This window comes from Lolium perenne, chromosome 7 (assembly GCF_019359855.2).
Source record: "Lolium perenne isolate Kyuss_39 chromosome 7, Kyuss_2.0, whole genome shotgun sequence".
Lineage (NCBI taxonomy): Eukaryota > Viridiplantae > Streptophyta > Magnoliopsida > Poales > Poaceae > Lolium > Lolium perenne.
In genome coordinates, this window is record NC_067250.2 from 226282524 (window position 1) to 226302715 (window position 20192).

A 20192-nucleotide genomic window follows, 5' to 3' on the forward strand; every position below is an offset into this window, starting at 1 on the left:
AAGGGGTTCAAACGAGATAGAATGAGTACGAGCGTACTCAGCAAGTTCATATTAGGAAATATGTGTATCATGCACTAGCTACAGCCATAGACTAGAAAGTCATAGGCCAATGCAAGTTTTCATAAGCATTTCTTCAAAAGGTTTATTTTATTCTGAAAACTATGCCCGTCAGTCTTCACAGGTTGACTAGAACTTCGTGGAGTTCCTTTCCTGCCGCGTTCGCAGTTCCCTTCCCGGAACAGGGAGTGACAGTCACAATTCTTGATACCCTCTGCAGAGGTGCGTTACTTTACCCCACAAGAGATCTTAACCATGTTGCCGGCCGAGAGTATGTCCCCGTCCACACTTCCTTTGGTGTGAGGCCCAGTATAAGATCCAAGCCAATCACTGCCTTCTCCGCGACTGCAAACCCACCCTTTTGTCCACCCGCACACCTCCAGTAGACTTTCCCCCGATAATACGGCTTTACTCATGGTGTACTTTGGACAATCCTTCATAGATCGGAAGAGATTAACATCACCAATGGATGGGGATTTAAAAGGATTTCCCAACCTATTGCGGCAGTGCCTCCAGCACCCCACCGTCTCTCCGATCCGTTGGCGTGCAGAAGGGAAAAGATACAGCTGACTTCCCCAGAGCCATTATAGATCTTATGGATAACGCGATATGTACGGCGCTAGAATCACTGGATGGCATTGGTAATTAATCCTAGGGTGATATAACCCATTGCAATGGAACCTCCACCATATCAACACATACCATGGTTCCATTGCCCACCACATAGTCATATTCATAATTGTAAAATAATATTTGCTTTTCAATGCATGAGTGATAAGTATAGTACTTTGCATATAGTTTGATAAAAATAATCAAATGACATGAGCAAGCGATGAACTTGCCTTTCTTGACTGCAAGATTATGCAGGCAAAAGCTTCGATATGTGATAACTCCAAATTCTGAAATACCATCATCGTCCGGTAAGGACAATGTTTAAAGAACTGGCAAAGATGCTATAATGCATAGTATGAGATGCAATCGTCCCGAGCGTAACCTAACCTCAATGATTTAGGATGTATGAGTTGTAAAGATTTCTTTAGGTTGGTTGCACTTTTAGAATGGTTCTCAAACAAAGTTCTTATTAGGGTTTGGTTATATTAGCATCAAAATCAAGTGATATAAGACATCATAACAATCATACACATAAAGAATAGTAGTGGAATAATATGTGAAGAACAGTTGTCAATTTTAAGTTCTACAGGACATGGTTGATGATTATTTATATTATACTTCAAAAGAATAACTTTTGAAGAACATGTTGATTTAGAAATAGTAAGTACTTTAAATAGGAACTAGGGCTTCTATGGTTTGATTAATATTTGTACTTCAAAAGAATAACTTTTGAAGAACAGGTTAATAAGAATAAGAACTACTATACATAGGAGTTATGTAACTCTAGGGTTTACTATTGGGTTCATTTAATTTCACTAATAGGAACTAGTTGATTCTTAACTTGGAATGGGTTTCTATATAGCAAGTATTGGTAGGTTTATTGCTATGGTTTCTTCTAAGCATCATATCAAAGGATGGTTATCAAGGTGTTGCTATGAGTTAGGGTTTACTATGACTTCATATTTGCTTTACCAAATAATCTCTAATAGTTTCTAAGCTAAGTGGTTTATCATTTCCTATGTAAGGTTTAGTTGGATAGGAACATGTGATGTGATTTACTACAAGATTGGTATTAGGGTTCATCACTATGGTTCTACTAGGGTTTGATGATTGAGGTTGATTTCAATGGTGTGGTATATAGGAGTGGTGATTAATGGTACTAACATATTAACAAGTTAGGATTTGCTCCTAAGTGATACTAGGGAATCATATAGATTTTAATTAAGAATAGGAACATGAAATGATAATCTCATGTGACTTGGTTTTATGTTGGTGGATCATGATTTGTATTTGTTGGTCATATAATAAGGTTCTCTAGGTAAGGTGATATTCACATGATCACATGTGATAAGCAACTAGGGTTTTAGAGTTACTACTAAAGTGTAATGATCACATGGATTAAATCCCTAGGGTTTTAGGTTTGCAACTATTATGGATGAACACATGAAATAATGAGATCAATGTCTTACTTAAATTAAAACTAGGGTTTCTAAATTATGGTACAACTCCTAGAATGCTGATTAATAATAATAGAGTTGTGGTTACTAATTACTTGAATCAAAAATTAGTAATGGTTTAACATTTTATTAATTTTTACAAGATTTAATAATTAGGGTAACTCCTATTTTGGTTTAATTAAGAATCAGGGTTTAATAATTGTTATTAGGGTTTAAAATAATTAACTTGTTAACTAAAGATGTTTAAGTAAATAAGTTTTGGATTTACCAAATAATATTGGCTTATAATATTTTCTTGAGTTATTACTTATTTAAAGAAAATAGAAAATAGTAATTTGCAAATTAGGGTTTATGAATTACCACTAATAATTAAGTTAATGTAAATATGGTAAATAAAATTAATCCTAACATTTTACTTAGTTACTGAACAGTTAAAAATTTAATTTTTATAACTTCACTAATTATTGAATTCAAATGGTATTTTAAATAATTGAAAAGGCATAATTAAAGAAGTTAAAAATAAATGGATTTTTATTTTATCACACATTTTTGTTTTATATTTTATTTGAATAGAGTTTATTTTTGTGAGCATTTTGATATATTATTTAGATTTTTCTGAGTTGAAATGAAATTTCTATGATTTTGCAAAGTTTCAGGGATTTTCTGGAATTTGAAATAAATGCCAAATGCTCAAGGTACCCGAGACAGAGTCTACCCTGGTCACTGACTGGTGGAGCCGTTGACTGGGTCACTTGCCACGCGGGCAAAGACCAGTCAACAAATGCTGAGGTGGCGGTGCCACGTCGATCTCGCCGGAGAGAACGCCGGTGACGCTCCGGCGAGCGACGGAACGGCCGCTAGGAACCCCGAGAGACAACGTAATTAGGCGCGTTCGAACCAGGGTCCAATGCTGAGCATGTGAGCGTCAACACCACCACTCAAAGGTCACCGGAGCATCGCCGGTGAACTCGTCTGCGGCGGCGCGACTCGGCCAAAATGGAAAACGAGGCTAGGATGCATGCTAGGAAGCGAGATCTGGCTCTATAGACGCGCAAACTCAGCGTGAAGCTTCCCAGATGCTCGACGGAGTCTGCCGGAGACGAAGACGACGACAAGCTCCACTTTTCTGCGGGAGGCCGACGAAAGGGAACGGACGATTGGCGATGATTGAGACCTCCTCTCCTCGATTCCTTCCACGAGAATGCTCCCAGAGACACGGCGCTTCTCCTCGACCACGCGGCTGAGGCGGGGGTGGTCTTAATCGGCGGCTAGCCGGAGAACTGGTCGGCAATGGTGGGGTTCCAGTGATATATGGAGAGGGTTAGAGATGCAATGGATGGGCGGCGAAGCTTTAGGGTTTTCAGGGGAAGCTCTTGGCATATTTATAGAGCTTGAGGCGATCAGGATTGACGACGCGACGGCGGCGTCTGGCCGAGATGCACGGCAATGGCGGCGTTAGTTCTGGGCGCGAATCTTGACGTAGTTGGATAGGACGGACGCGAGAGGAGTTGGGCACGGTTCTGAGATGGCATGCGACGTCCAGGTCGTCCTTATCGCCGCCGGGGTCGTGGCCTACTGGCGCAGGCGTGCTGTCGAGCTCGGAGAGATTGACGACGACGACTCTCCTTTGCACGAATTTTAAAGCGAACGAAACGGTATCTGGCTTGGGCTGGGCTGGTGCTGGGCTTCAACGTGGGCTGCTGCGGTCCAGGTAAGCCAGGTAAGCTTCTTCTCTTCTTTTCTATTTTCTGTTTTTATTTCCTGGTTTCTATTTTATGAATTGAATTCAAATTTTGATTCTGTTTTATTTTACAGGTTCTAAAATACTTGAGTATCAAGATAATTTGATAATCATGCCTACTGCATGGTTTTGTTATTTTAAACAAATAGTTTGGTTAGGATTTAATTGAGATCTTGTGAGGCTTAAGTAAATTAGAAATGGTTAGTTATTTATTTTAAATTCCCTTTTTAAATTTAGAAACTAGATCTATTGAAGTGGTTTGAAAATTTATGACCAGTGCTTGGTAAACATGTCATTAAGTTTTGTTATTACTTAACAATATTTATTGTCCCCATGTATTTGATATCATGGTTAAAGTTTAAATTAAATGGTGTTGAGAATGGAATGGTTCATGATTTTATGTGGAGATTTGTTTCTAAGGGTTTAACAACATGGTTGGATCAACTCTATATTCATTACTCGTGCTCAGCACTTCTATCTTGGATGTGTACTTGTGATCTATGATACACAAGTTAGGGAACAATATTTTAGGTGGATTGGATCCTATGTGAAGAGGTTTAGGGTTTTGATAATGCTTCACTAATTGAAGTATAAATAGGCATGAGGTATGGCAGGGTTCTAATTATAATCCAAGTTAATCCATGGGTTGGAATTCAAATGTAGTTTAGGTTTAAGTAGTGATCACCAATGTGATACACAACTAGGATTAGAATATGAGCATAATGTCTCACTAATGGAACATGGCTCTCATCTACAAGATTAAAGGTAGGTTTAAACAAGTAGAATTTAATACTACTTTAATATTCCCTAGGATAGACATGGATATGGTTAGCATCTATAATCTCTCTCACTTCTAAATGTCTTGTAATAGCCTAAGGTCCTACTCAAGATATGATGATATGATCCTCTAAATATATGGTTTGCCTAGGAATACTACCTTCTAATCTTCTGTAGCTTGTTCTTCAGGAATTCTGATAAACCTGCATCTTGTGGTATGCCTCCACCTCCTAGCTTCTTCATCTTGATCCTAGCTAATTCACATGGAAGGTCTCAAGTGTTTGGTTTCCTTGTAGCATGGTACAAGGTGTCCAAATGGATGAAGGGTGTGGCTCTATTTATAGGCTTGGGCAAGCTCTAGTATCATGACACATAGGTGGTGACTCTTGTGTTGGTTTGATGAGTAAGGTGCTTGGTTGTCATGCCCTCATCCATAGCAATCCTTTGAGCATGAGGTGGCAAAGCTTGGGGTTCAAGTCATGTAGATATTTTCATCCCATGTGGCATAGAGATTATCCTCTCATATGATTTATTTTTGGATAGCCAAGTGGCATTTGCTACTAAATATCTTGTGGATGGTTTTATTATTGTTGATGAGTCACTATATCATATTGGATTGGATTTATATTATAATATTGGTGAAAAGGTTAAAATTGAAGGTTATTCCTCAAATTTGGATAGTTGTTGTTTGATTTCACCAAGGCATGGTCATATGAGTTTCAAAGTACTCATAGTTAATTTTATTCAAATAGTTTGAACTATAATTCGTAATGTAAATGGATTTAGTTTTATGATATTCCATATATTTAATAATTTATGATTTAGATAAGAATGTGTGGCTTTTATGCACTTTAGACCCTGTGGTTTACCTTATTTATAAGTGAATTTAAATTACACACAAAGGTAGTTGCTAACTTTTAAGTGTTAATAAGTTAGGGTTTGATTCTTAAAGAATGTGTTGTTGTAAATATAATTCCATTTGATCTAATCCATAGATCAAATCATTTCTACCCAAAACAAGGTTTTAACAAAGATCACAGTGAAGTTTATAGCGCTTGACTTGATGATCTACTTCAATTCCAGCAAGTCAAGTGAAACTTCAGTTACTGTGGTAAGTTTTATTTGAAAGCGCGAAAATTCCCCGGATTTTCTATGCATGAATGCAATGCACACTTTGGTGTTCTCTCATTTTATTGCCTCTAAACCTGGGATATTACAAGGGTGCCCCACCATGCAACCACCATCTCAAGATATGCTACGACAGCATCAACTACCACCACCATCGCCGCTTACCGGGGCAAATGCTCTACCGGTACAGCCTCAGCAAAACCGGCAACAACAGTACCAGCAAGTTAACCAGGTGGGAGAAGGCAATGACCAACCGCCTCCACCGGCACCTTTGGGCCGGAATGTTTACCATGACCCAGATATGTGCTGCGTTGTGTTCGTCACTGAGCCAACCGACAGACAGAGCCTGCATTGCCGTTCTATGGAAGTGAACGCGGTGATGCCGGCGGTACCAAAATACATGCTGTGGTCAGATCAAGAGATCTCTTGGTCGTTCAAGGATCACCCCAAGATAATGCCTAACCCGGGTGGCTATGCTCTTGTATTGGACCCAATCATGCAAGGGCCAAACGCTCGAGTCAAATTCAGCAAGGTGCTGATAGACAATGGGAGCAGCATAAACATCATGTACCGGCACACCATGAATATGCTGGGCATAACAGAAAACATGCTTCAGCCAACTCGTATAACTTTCCATGGAATCGTTCCGGGCCTGTCCTGCGCACCGGTTGGAAAAGTCTGGGTGGATGTGTCGTTTGGAGGACGTGACAATTGCCGGGTTGAAAACCTTGAGTTCGAAGTGGTGGACTTAGATAGTCCTTACCACGCGTTGCTGGGAAGACCGGCATTGGCTGCTTTCATGGCTTCAACTCACACGGCTTATCTCAAGATGAAGATGCCGGCACCTCGTGGACCCTTAACTGTGGTGGGAAACTACAAAGTCTCACTGGAAACCGCTTCAGCCGGATCAAACCTGGCAGAATCGCTGGTGATTGCAGAGGAAAAAAGGAGAATGCAAACTGCAGTTGCGCTGGCTCAGTCCTCACAGCTGAGCTTAGCGGCAATGAGTGCTAACTTGGGCACACCGACATTCAAGCCGACAAAAGAAACAAAGGACATTGTGCTGGACCCGGCTTACCCTGAGCGCACCGTTCGTATCGGTGCCGGCATGAATGAGGCATAGGAAAGCGTGCTCGTCAGCTTCCTCCGTGAGAATCGGAATATTTTTGCCTGGTCTACTGATGACTTGGTAGGTGTTCCGAGGGAGCTGGCTGAGCACTCTTTAAATGTCCGGAAGGATGCGAAGCCGGTGAGGCAGCCGCTGCGCCGGTTTGCTGAAGACAGGAGAAAGATCATTGGAGAAGAGGTGACAAAGTTGCTGGTTGCCGGCGTCATCGTGGAAGTACTGCACACTGAGTGGCTAGCCAATCCGGTGCTGGTCGAAAAGAAGAAATAAGAGAACCTGGAAGCAAAAGCTCCAAAGGTGTGGCGCATGTGCATCGATTACACCAACTTGAACAAAGCTTGCCCGAAAGACCCTTTCCCTTTACCCCGGATCGATCAGGTGATTGATACCACTGCTGGTTGTGAACTGTTGTCTTTCCTGGATGCTTATTCCGGTTTCCACCGAATCCCCCTGAAAAAGGAAGATCAAATAAAAACTGCGTTCATCACCCCGCACGGGGCTTATTGCTATGTCACTATGCCTTTTGGTTTGCGCAACGCTGGTGCAACGTACCAGCGCTGTATGCAAAAATGCTTGTTCGATCAAATAGGAAAGAATGTGCAAGTCTATGTGGACGATGTCGTAGTAAAAACTAAGGTAAAAGAAACCTTAATTGATGACCTCCGGCAAACATTTGATAACTTGAGAAGATTCCGGATGAAACTCAATCCGGCAAAATGCACTTTTGGTGTCCCTGCCGGCAAACTGCTAGGCTTTCTCGTGTCAAGCCGGGGCATTGAGGTTAATCCGGTAAAAATCCGGGCAATCGAAAGAATGACTATACCGCGCGATCTCAAGGAGGTGCAAAAGTTTACCGGAAGCTTGGCATCGCTAAGCCGGTTCATAAGCAGGTTGGGAGAAAAAGCTCTGCCACTCTATGCTCTCATGAAAAAATCCGATACGTTCGTTAAATGCGGACCCCTCAGTATTGGACGCGGCGTTTAAAGAGCTAAAAACAATGCTGGCCACAACGCCTATATTGGCTTCACCTCTAGAAAGGGAGCCTATGCTATTATACATAGCTGCAACAAACCAGGTTGTGAGTGTAGTGGTTGTGGTTGAAAGAGAAGAGGAAGGAAAAACCGTCCAGAGGCCGGTATACTACCCGAGCGAGGTGCTCTCCCTCTCAAAACAAAACTACCCTCACTTCCAGAAAATGACTTATGGCGTGTTCATGGCCGCCACAAAGCTTAAGCATTACTTTGAGGAGCACCCCATGAAAGTGGTGAGCGAGGCACCCATTTCCGATATTATGTGCAACAAAGATGCAAGCGGAAGGATTACAAAGTGGGCAATCCAGATATCACCATATGTACCGGTGTACGAAAGAAGGGATGCCATAAAATCACAAGCTTTGGCTGATTTCCTTGTTGATTGGGCGGAAATGCAATACAAGCCGCCGGATGAAAAAATTGAATACTGGAAGATGCACTTTGATGGATCCAAACTCAAAGAGGGTCTAGGTGCCGGTGTGGTGCTTACCTCACCTAAGGGAGATCATCTCCGGTATGTTTTGCAAGTACATTTCAGGGCATCAAACAATATCGCTGAGTACGAGGCTCTGATTCATGGGCTTAAGGTCGCAAAAGAAATCGGTGCGCACCGGATCATTTGCTACGGAGATTCAGATCTTCTGGTGCAACAATGTTCCGGAGATTGGGACGCAAAAGATGCCAACATGGCCTCGTACCGATTTCACGTGCAAAAGATTGCCGGCTTCTTTGAGGGCTGTGAATTTCACCATGTGCCACGAGCGGAAAATGAGGCCGCGGATGCTTTGTCCAAGCTGGGCTCATCTAGGCAAGAAATTCCTCCCGGAATAGCCTTGGCACACTTAAGAGTACCATCGATCAAACCAAGCCCGGAATCGGAATCAATTTTCGTACCGGAATCACATGTGGTACCCATGGATATCGATGAAGGGAACCCGGGGATTGTTCCGGCAAACTCGGGGACTGTTCCGGTAAGTTCGGGGACTGCTGCGTCCATACCGGAAGAAACAATGCAGGTGGATAACATGGAGATAGACGTACCGGTATTTCTGGTTCGAGAGGCACCATCCTGGGTTAAACCTATTAAGGAATTCCTGATCAACGGCACCTTGCCGGATGACGAAAATGAATCCAGAAGGATCCAGAGGAGGTCCAAAGCATACACCATCATCAATGGCAAGGTGTACAAGAGAAGTGTTACCGGTGTCCTTCAAAGATGTGTGGAACCGGGAGAGGGAAAAGAAATGCTTGAGGAGATTCACCAAGGAGAATGTGGGCACCATGCTTCATCAAGGGCGCTAGTTGCAAAGGTATTCCGGCATGGGTTCTATTGGCCCACTGCTTTGGAAAATGCTGAGGATTTGGTAAGAAAGTGCAATGGGTGCCAGAGGTACGCCAAGCAAAATCATACCCCAGCATCCGGTTTAAAAACCATACCGCTAACTTGGCCATTTGCTGTTTGGTGCCTTGACATGGTTGGCCCATTCAAAACTGCAAGGGGAAATATGACTCACATCTTGGTTATGGTGGACAAATTCACCAAATGGCTAGAAGTGAAACCTATCGCAAAGTGTGATGGGCGCACAGCGGTGAAGTTCTTAAAAGATGTTATCTTGCGGTATGGCTACCCGCATAGCATCATCACTGACAATGGAACCAATTTTGCTCAAGGTGAGTTCAAAAGATTTTGTGAGGATAACAACATTCGGTTAGATTTGTGCTCAGTGGCACACCCACAAGGCAATGGCCAGGTGGAAAGAACAAATGCTTTGGTACTCTCCGGTATCAAACCGAGGCTCATCGAGGCGGTGGAAAAATCACCGGGGTGTTGGCTCGATGAGTTACCATTAGTGCTATGGAGCATAAGAACAACTCCAAACCGGTCCACCGGATATACTCCATTCTTTATGGTTTACGGAGCAGAAGCGGTCATACCAACCGACATTTTCCATGACTCACCAAGAGTACAGCTCTATACCGAGCAAGAGGTAAAAGAGGCCAGAAAAAACGATGTGGACTTGCTAGAAGAAGCAAGAGAATTGGTATTGGCAAGAACAGCCATTTACCAGCAAAACCTCAGACGCTATCACAGCCGGAAGGTTAACCCGAGAGTATTCCGGGAGGGAGATCTGGTGCTACGCCTAGTGCAGCGCACTGAAGGCCGGCATAAGCTTTCACCCCCATGGGAAGGACCCTTCATTGTGAGCAAAGCTCTCCATAATGATGCCTATTACTTGATCGATGCACAGGAATGGAAAAAAGGAAAGGCAGACAGGTCCGGAGAGGAGAGCAAGCGTCCATGGAACGTAGCCCTTTTGCGTCCCTTCTACTCTTGAAGTTGTGGTGTACGAAGTTCCTTTTTTACCTTATATGCTATGAATAAAAGATGTCGGGACCTCGAATGAATCTCGGGGACTACCTCTACCTAAATTGCATGCAATATGTTTATTTTTTCAGTTTACCGGTTGCTTAGTGAAAAATTTTTCTTTCCGGTTTAGTAGCGTGCTAAACCTACCGGAGTCTTCGACTCTGCTGCTGTCCGCAACCCGGCTTCATGGCAAGCAAGATAAACCGGTAGCAATTAAGCACGTGAACTGCGAAAAGAGAGAGTGGGAACGAACAATCCGGAAAAGTTTAACTAACCCCGGTTAAACCGGTTTTTTGTGAAAATTTCGAGTTATTTCTAAGTTCAAGAAAGTGCTTGCTTGGTAAAAGAACTTTGTGCTCATACGCCAAAGAACGCCCAGAGAAGGCAGGCAGAGCCAAAGCAAAAGAGCCAAGTGTGCATCGAATTGAATGCGGAAACAATTCCGGAATCTTTGCGGTGCAAGATAAAAACAACACAACAAGCAAAATGCTAAGACAATAGACAAACACAACTTAATAGGCTACCGGTATAGCATACCGGCATACGTCGTTGTAGCACAACCAAAAGGGCAATTAAGTTTTATATTACATCATAGACCCCGGCATACCGGGGTAGAATTTGACGAGCATTGTTTTAAAGTCGAGCAGGACAAGCAAACATATCACAGGAAATATCTAGGCAGCAGGGGCATCAGGAGGAGCATCACCAGCGTTAGGGCCTTCCGGAGGCGCGTCACCAGCTCCGACACCCACATCTTCTTCATCTTCCTCCTCATCGCTCAGATAATCCTTGACGTCTGGAGGAGCGGGGATGAAGGTGCGCATCTCGGCGTACTCAACAATCCTGTAAGCTCGATCCTGCCGCTTAGCGGTGAGGACCGGATCCAGGTCAGTAGGAGCTTGCTCGCGCACGCCAATGAGGGCGTCTAGGTCCAAGTCTGGGTACCAGGAGCAGGCGACGCGTAGCGCCGAGTCCGCTCCGGCACGAGCTGCTGAACATTGCCACTCCCGAATCCTCCGACCGGCACCTTTCAGGCGGTCGTTGGTGAGCGACAAGTTAGCCGGCACCTCCTCCCCGGGCCAGAGTATCTTGAAGATCTGGATGGCTACCTCGGGAACGTCGGAGAGGTTCCGGTCCACAGCGCGCATGTGGGAAACCCGCGCATTCAGCGCGAACAAGTGGTCATAGGGGTCCCAGGGCGCATCCAGGTTCTTGTATGCCTGTGCGACTCGGCGCTCTCCGACCTTCTTCTGCGCGTATGCCTGGGAATCCGGAAAGAGTCCTACAAGACAAAGGAAAAAATCTAAGCACATGCTACCGGAAGAGATAACCTTATAAGCAAAAATCGGAAAAGAGAGAAGGAAAAACTTACGGAAGGCGAGCGCGTCAGTTTGCGTGACCAGAAGGTCATATTCCTTCTGCTCTGCCTCCAAACGTGCGGCCTGGTCCTCGGCTGCTTTCCGCGCCTTGGCTGCCTCCTCCAACTCAGCCTGCAACACCACAGTGGAGTTGCTGGCATCCTCCAACGCCTCGTTCAACTTGGCTTCAGCGGTGGCCTGGGCGGCCTTCAGCGCCTTGCTATGCTCGAGCCCGAGCTGGATGAGCTGGTCCTTCAGCTCCTTGGAGATGGTCTTCTGAGCGTTCAGAGCCTCGTGGTGCTGCCGGATGAGCTGATCTTTTTCATCTGGAGCCCGGAAAGAGAATGTTAGCGAGATTGTACTGGTAAAATGAAGAGGAAGCAAGTCAACCGGAAAAGAGGAAGCGGTACCTTGGAGTGCGGCGAGCTGAATCCTGAGGGCCTCAATGGAAGCTTCCGGGATAGCTGTTAAGCAGAGAATCATAAGTACTAAGAAAAAGAAAATCTTTCGGTAAGAAGATGCCGGAGGCACAGAAGCTTACCTTGGCACTTGCTGTGCGCCTCAACAAGGTCCCGGTGCTCCCAGAGAAGCTCCTCAAAGAGGATCTTCCGGGCGTCGGCCGTGCTCTGTTCAAGAAGAAGTGTTAACTAAGTTTCGCGCTAAGAGCTATGTTCTTAACCCGAAACTCGGGGACTGGCTATGCCGGTTTTGCGCGTTTCTATCTAAGTTTCGCGCTAAGAGCTATGTTCTTAACCCAAAACTCGGGGACTGGCTATGCCGGTTTTGCGCGTTTCTATCTAAGTTTCGCGCTAAGAGCTATGCTCTCAACACGAAACTCGGGGACTGGGAAGATAGACAAGATCCGAGAAAAGAGAAACCGGCATAAGTTTAAAAATCAAAGGGAAGATAGACAAGATCCGGAAAAAGAGAAACCAGCATGAATTGGAAAAAGTTTAGTGAGACTTACCATCATGTTGTTCGTGGCGTCGTACCACGCGCTATCCAGCTCCTTCACGGCGCGGCGCAGCCGCATGAAGTGCTCCTCCGAGCACCGAGGGCCAGCGGGGTCGGGCGCCGGAAGCCGGTCCTTTCCCAGGCCGCGGGTTGCCTCGGACACATCCGCGGCATTCCACTTTTCAGCGTAGGGCAGCAGATGCCCCAGCTCGCGGCCTTCGCGCTTGAACTCGGTTATCCGTCCGAGCAGGCCGGTGGCCTTCTCGCCGGCTGCGATAGCAGCGCGGGCGGCATGCAGCACCAAGGACTGTGGGTCGGCGGTTGAAGTACCGGAAGCCGTGGCCTTCCCCTTGATGATCTTCAGGGTTGTTGGCGGCGGCGTTGGCTTGGCTCCGGTTGGCTCGGCGCTGGGAGCTTCCGGCGGTGGCGCAGGCGAAGTCTTGGGCGAAGGAGGAGCGTCAGGCGCGTCCTGACCCAAGTTAGAGCTGGCCGGCGCGGAGGAGTCCGGCGCGGATTTGGAGGGGGAAGACTCCTTGGTCTTCTTCTTCTTCTTTCTTTTCGGGACGGGAGGAACCAGAGGTTCCGCCCGCCCGACAGCTTCTTCATCGGCGCCGATGTTGCTGGCGCCGGTATCTTCTTTCTCTGGAGGGGAGACGAGGTCCTCCTCCGCGCGGTGATCAGGAGGTGTAGGGGCCGCGCGCCCCGCACTTGAGGTGCCTCCCAGAGGGGAGGCAGAAACATTGCCGGCACCAGATGGTGCCGGGCTTGACTGAGGAGGAGGGGTTGAGGTCCTTGCGGTTCCCTCAGAGCCCTCAGGCCTTGGGCCGAGCTTGAGCGCAGGGCTGAACGAGAGAAAGAGAAAGGATTGGACAAAACAACCGGAAGAGAAGTTGGCAAAAACAAAACAAACTGAGAAATGAAAGCTTACCCGGAAGAGACCGGCATCTGCTTGCCCTTGTAGCGCCTCTTGCCCGCTACTTTCCCCGCAAAGGCTTCCGTCCGGAAGCGCTTGGCGGAAGGAGCTTGGCTCGAGCCGGCATCAGATGCCGGAGCCTTGTTCTTCTGGCCCTGGGGCACGAGCTTCTCCAGGAACTCGCGACCGGCCTCAGCCCGCAGGGGAGCAACGTGCTCATGGACCTGCGGTTTGGTGCCGGCTGAGGGAGCATCTACAGAGGAAGAATAACAGTAAAGTATAAGAGACCAGAAAAGAGAGCTACCTCAAGCACTGTGAGATCGTCGGTGGAACCGGGAGCTTCAGAGGAGTTACCGGGGCACGAGGTGTGCGTCCGGCCCATCTTCAGATCGGTCCAATGGATGTAGGGGTCCGGGTCCACCGCGTCTAGAGGGCGCTTCCGGCAAGGGCCTCGCCGATCCGCTTCGATGCGGGGGAAGCGGTCTTTGGCCTGAAACAAAAGAAAAGAAGGTTAGCCGCAACATAAGAGTTACCGGTAAGCCGACCCGAGTTGCGTAATCTCTTACTTCTTGGGTCGGAGGGTTAGTGGAACTGAGAGGCAGGAAGCCCCATTCCCAGTCATCCGGCATGGCAGTCTGGCAGATCTACCTAGCATTGAGGACTATATCCTCCTTGCTGAGAGGAAGGCCGGTGATCTTGGTAGGATCGCCGGGACCGTACATCTCGCTCATCTTGTGAGCCCAGCGCTTAAGAGGAAGCACCCGGCGTGAAATGAAGGCGCGGATGATGTCGTCGGAGCAGATGTTGGTCTCCTTCATCAGCTTCTCCATGAAGCGTACTACCCGGTTCGTTTTGATATGATTCGTCCCCGGATAGAAGCTCCAGTTGATCTTTCGGGGCGGCGCCGGATTAAAAGCCGGCAGATTAATGAGATCTGCGGCGCCGTCGTTCTTCACGTAGAAGAAGGTCCCTTGCCATAACCGGCATGACTCGAGACCAGAGAATTTGAAGAAGGGGCTCCCTTGGCGGGAGCCGATGATGCAAGACCCGCATTGTACGGGGGGTTTGGGTTTAGGAATTTCCTTGCCCTGAACGGAATTAATCCGAAGAGCAAAGAAGCGGGCAAACGTCTCACGAGTGGGACGAATGCCGATGTAGGCCTCCATAAAGGTGGCATAACAAGAGAGATAGAAAACGGCGTTGCCGGGAAGATGGTGAGGCTGGAGTTGGTAAAAATCGAGAAAACTGCGGAAGAAATCGGAAGCAGGAAAGCCGAAGCCACGCTCGAAGTGAGCAAGAAAGACTACGTACTCACCGGGCCGGAGTACCGGTTCGATCTCATCACCGGGAAGCCGGCAGGATACTCCTTCCGGTATCCTTCTGGACCGGTAAAGCCAGTCGATCTCGTGTTGGGTGACATCGGAGCCTATCCAGGCTCCGCGTGTGATACCGGAAAGATCTACTCGGGAGGTTCGGTTAGAGCTACCGGCCTCTTGATTGTCGCTGGCATCGGCATCCATCCGGGCAAGGTCGGCAGTTAGCCCGTCGGAAGATTTGCTATGGTGACTACTAGAAGATGACGCGGAGGAAGACTCTTCGCTAGACATGAGAATCGACCCGAAAAAACAGAATCCCCAAGATCTACCCATGCGAAGATCTACGAGTAAGAGCAAAAGCAAAAGAAAAGAGGAAGTAAATATTCTACCGGCCTAAGATCTGGAAAGCAAGGAAAAGAGGGGTAATAGCGAGTTGAGCCTAACCTGAGGCGGCGGAGTTGCTGGGGAGGAAGTTCGCCGGTGGAGCGGCGAGCTCGCAGCGGCCGAGGAAGTCCGGCGACGGAGAGGCGAAGAAGAGCTTGACGAAGCACCAATGCCGCGGCCGCGAGGGAAACACCGCGAGGATTCTCCGCGTGGCGAAGCTCGACAAGGACCGGCGGAGCAGCGGCGGAGGTTCGCCGGGCGGCGAAGCTCGGGCGGCGAACGGAAGCGGCGAAGACGCGAGAGGGCGAAGAGCTCTGTGCGCGAGGAGGTTGGAAATGCGAAGGAAGGAAGAAGAAGGAGCGGTTTCCCCTTATAAAGGAAGAGGAGGTAGTGGGCCGGAAACCGCTAGGCCGCGGCAGTTCGCTCCGTGGGCCGCCACGTGGCACAACGATACACGCGCGGAAAACGGAAAGCCACACGGATCCGGAACGGCGGCCAGGATCCGGTGTGCCGCAGTTATTGCGGGCGCAGAAGCCGAAGGGAAGTGACCCCTGACACTGGCGTGTCAGGTACAGTGCGCATGTCACTGACAGGCACTGTACCCGAGAAATTCTCGACTTCGCCGAGGAGAGGTTTAATGACTAAGATACCGGAGAATAAGATACCGGAAAATACCTTGCAAAGAGAGAAGACGTGAGTCCGGGGAAAGATGCCGGATCCAGGCTAACCACTGGAAAGATTAAACCGGTACCTCAAGATATGAGAACCTGGCATGGTCTGTTGGATAGAATCCACCAGACTATACCAGCTTCGGGGACTAATGTTGGGGGGATGACCCCCGGTATGCCAAAGGCATGCCAAACCGGATGGTTTGAGCCATCAAGATACCGGTTTAATGTTTATACCGGAGCACAAAGATAAGAGTTTGGCTAAGTAAAGCTAAGCCGGTATCCCAAGAGGGGTATACCGGAACCGGATAAAGAAGACACCGGCCTACCGGTAAGAAGAGCATGTCGGCAGGACTGGTCAAAGATTCTCTTCAGAGCTAGAGGACAAAGATGAGCTAAGCAAAGTGGCTTTAAACGAAGCCCTGGCGCCAAAGAGAAAGATGACGCTGAAAGAAGCCGGAGGACATCAGCCTCCCTGATTAAAGAAGACCCCGGCGTCATCTATGATTAAAGTTACTTTGTAAAGTAGTTTGTCCAGTCAAAGATGCCATTAGGGTTTCTTGCTCTGTAAGCCACCCTCTCCCCTATATAAGGAGAGGGGGCACACCCGTATCGAGGACGGTCGATCTCTAGATGAACCTTGTATCCAAAAACCTGTATCCTGTTGAGATCAATGAAGAGAGTGATCTAGAGCAGAGTTCTTCCTTGTGTGTTTCTTCTTGTATCACTGCCTTCGGCTGAGTTCTTGAGGAAAGCATCCGAAAGTTCATCCCATCTAATCACAAACCCTCCCCCGAATCCTCTTGCGCCCATTCGGCCCCAACTTAAACCATCCCATGGCATCTGCTCGTTCACCATGACGACAGTCAATGTTATTATATACAGTGTCATGATCTTATTTTATCAGGGGAGATTTTATCATAGTAATCGCCAAGTTTCTGCATTTATGCGCTATTAGTGTTGTTGTTCAGATAATTGTGATTTACAGTAAAGTGGGTAACCATCTGATATTGATATATGAAACTAGGAATTTTAATCATTTAAGCGTATGTAGTTCCTTTTCCACACGTAATTGGGAATCTATCATGAAACTATTGGAAGATTGTTTTACTATGAAGTTAGTGATCATGGGTCTTTGTTCCTATTTTCCAACTCCATTGGCTTGCTGCTACTGCATTTTACAATTGAATTTTCCTTTTCAAGCTTAGTATTTCTTTGCCTTTTGCCTTACACTTCTTTCTTGATTTGGTTCTATCTACTGGCTTATGTGCTGATTTAGGTTATTTGTTCAGTGTTTTTTTTTTCCTTCTTCTATTTACTTTTACCTGCAATTAATTTGAATCCGTCCGGTGGCTTATGTGTAGGTTTAGGTTAGTCACTCCAATATGTTGATTGTCCGCATTCTCCATGCTGCAATTTCTACCAGTGTTCATGGCTATTGGAACTAACTGAAGATATTATGTTGAAGAAACCTGGGAGAGTAGGAATGCAAGCAATCACAGTGAAAGATTTATTACCTCAAGGGTCTCAGAGGAATGTTGCTGCGCGCATATCCCAGATCTGGGAGAACGGTTCTAGAATAAAATGTCTCTGAAATAGGGTTCATTGTTGTGGACAACCTGGTACCTTCTGAACATTCAGATACTTGATCCCTCCATGATTACCTACACATGAGGTCCATGAGTTAGCATGGCCTTATCATCAAATTATTTATCAATACTTACTCATCCTTTAGATAACAAAAACTATAACAGTATATATCATCTAAGCTCATTTCGTTACCTATCAGTGTTTGCTCTACTCTCAAAACACTTTACCTTTCAATAGATTGCAGCATTACTTGCTAGCTGAATATTTGCATCCTTGATTTTGGCATCATCACCTGCACACAAAATACACGCGATTAGCTTGGCCTGCATGCTCTATTTTTTGTTTTTCTTTGACACAACACAACTAGCAGTGATTTTCAGCCTATAGTGCCACTAATTGTCAGAAGAGCTGGTGGTTGTTTACACAGGATGTACACTAAGGCTAGGTCGCATGGATAAATTCAAGAAGAAACTGAAGAAGGGCTCGATCTACAGGCTCGAATCTTTCATGGTTGTCGCTGCCCAGCCCAAATACACGACACCAGATGACCGTACAAAATAAGAATTACTCAGAACACAAAAATCGTTGAGGTTGTACCAGAACCTGAAAACTTTACTCTGTATAAACAATGTAGAATAATCCACACATACACGGAAGAGGTACATACTAACCTGAAAGATTGTTTACAGACAGATGACATAATATATTTTGATGTTTTTTCTACCAGGACATGGGTTTGACAACCTGATTCACTCATCTACAAATATGGCCATCACTTAAAGCGCAAGCTCATATAACAAAACACTATTTTGACAGTTGCTGCCAAGGTTGCACATACAACGCATGACCAGAACAAGCATAGGAGTAAAGAAGGCAGCTAGGAGGCTGCATACATTACACACAAGGCTTCTTATGAGACAACCAGTTTGTCAACTTTTGGCATCTAGGCCGCGATGTAAATGTAAGCTATCTTATGCAATGCTCGGATGATAACTAGAACTTTATGTATAATTAGCCAGCTTAGTCAGCACTGCAGTAGCAGTCTATTACATGTACCTCAAGACTATCTTATGTGATGCTACTAAAATAGTTTCTCTTTCAGGCTTCTGACATTCAGCACCTAGAAGAATTTTATGTATGCTTATTTATCTTACTAGCATTGTAGTACCAGTCTACTATCCATCTATCATCTCCATGCTGGACCTCTCTCTAGGGTCTAGGCCCTATATGCTCCTCTGAGCCTCTTCGCCCGCTCCCAGGCAAAGCAGATGCAGGTGCACGCCCACCGTGTCCCAGCTTTGCAGTACTCAAAGTTCATGGACTCCGCACCCTAGTGCAAATTTGGGCTAGGTAGGTGAGGGGAGCTGCTGCGCGAGGTAGGTCTAGGTTTCCGTCCGCGCCGCCGCCGCCAGGCGCCGCGCCGGCGTCAGATCCTCCCCACTCCGGTCATGGACTCCACCGCCTCCCACCCGCCGGGTTTCTCGCGTCGCTGGGAGCCGGAGGGAAGCCCGGAGTCGTGTTCGTCGGCGTCGCTGAGGAGGGCGGACCACGTCTCGGGGCTGGGGCTCTCGTCGCCATCGTCGGACGGTGTAATAACCCAGAACATAGGAACAACGAAGGGTAGGTTTAGAAATGGGATGTGCATTTCATCGCAAAACGGGGGAAATTTTCGCGCCTTATTGCAACTAAACCTAAGAGGGATCGAGGTTCTCTCTCATTTTGCACTTAGGGTTAGGCATTGTGAGTTAGGGAAATTTCGACATGATCTCTTTTGTATCTTGTTGATTTGGGGAATTGATTTCATTTGACAAGTGTCAATACATTTAACAATAAGTATTGAACAATATGAAAATGGAATTCATAATTTAAAAACACAACTCATGAATTCAAATCACTTTGAATTTCAAAGTGAATCACAAATACAATATTTATTCCAGAATATAAATGTCACATAATCACAAGCTCATAAACAAAAACTTGGGCTTTATTGATAACAACACAGATTACAAAGTCTTTACAATATTCTTGATACAAGAATTGATAAATAAGAAACAGAAATGAAAATGAAGATTACAAGTTTATCCCTAAACTAAAACCTAGACTATATGACTTGGAGAATGTCTTCTGGCCATGTCCATCTTCACAAACCTGCAATAATCAAGCACCAACACTAGCCAGAATATAAGTGTTAGCTCAAGATTCAGTTTAGACAGTTAGCAAGTGACACAATATTCAGTTTGGACAGAACCAAGTCACAGCACACTTGTGCTTGTCCAAAACCAGGGACAGCACAAGATAAGGGCAGCAGCAGACCAAACCTGAGCACACACCAGGGCTCAAGTTTCAGCATATGAGAGCACACAGCTCAAGTGTGCTGGGCAGCAACAGCAAGGCCATGCAAAAGCATAGTCACCAAGCATGCCAGGCTTGTGTGTCAATGCGAGGGAGAGAAGTAGGGATCATATAAAAGGAGCACAAACCCTAAAACCGGTGACCGGTCGACCGAGATAAGATCACCAGGTAAGGGTGAAGCAAGAGCAGCTCAGTTCATCCAGTTCTTGAGCAAGAACAAAGCCAACACACACAACCACTTAAGCAACCAGAGATCATGGTGACCTAGAAGATCATCCAAGCTCTGGAGGTGAAGGGCTGTGAACAAACCAAGTCTGCATCAACAAAGCATTACTTTCTAGGAGCTGGAACAAGGTATAC

At 46.3% G+C, this 20192-nt stretch overlaps 2 long non-coding RNA genes across 2 annotated transcripts in view; one reads left to right on the plus strand and one right to left on the minus strand.

Annotated features, from left to right (window-relative positions):
• LOC127313777 (uncharacterized) overlaps window positions 1-20192 on the minus strand; it is a 71196-nt gene that overhangs the window by 28531 nt on the left and 22473 nt on the right. Inside the window, exons 2-3 of the long non-coding RNA XR_007859201.2 lie at window positions 17708-17772; window positions 17408-17554 (exon numbers count right to left, since the gene is read on the minus strand). This is a non-coding gene — a long non-coding RNA (uncharacterized lncRNA). The remainder of the gene's footprint in view (window positions 1-17407; window positions 17555-17707; window positions 17773-20192) is intronic.
• Window positions 17550-18581, plus strand: LOC127313778 (uncharacterized). Its single transcript, XR_007859202.2, has 2 exons — window positions 17550-18070; window positions 18208-18581. It is a non-coding gene; the product is annotated as an uncharacterized lncRNA (long non-coding RNA).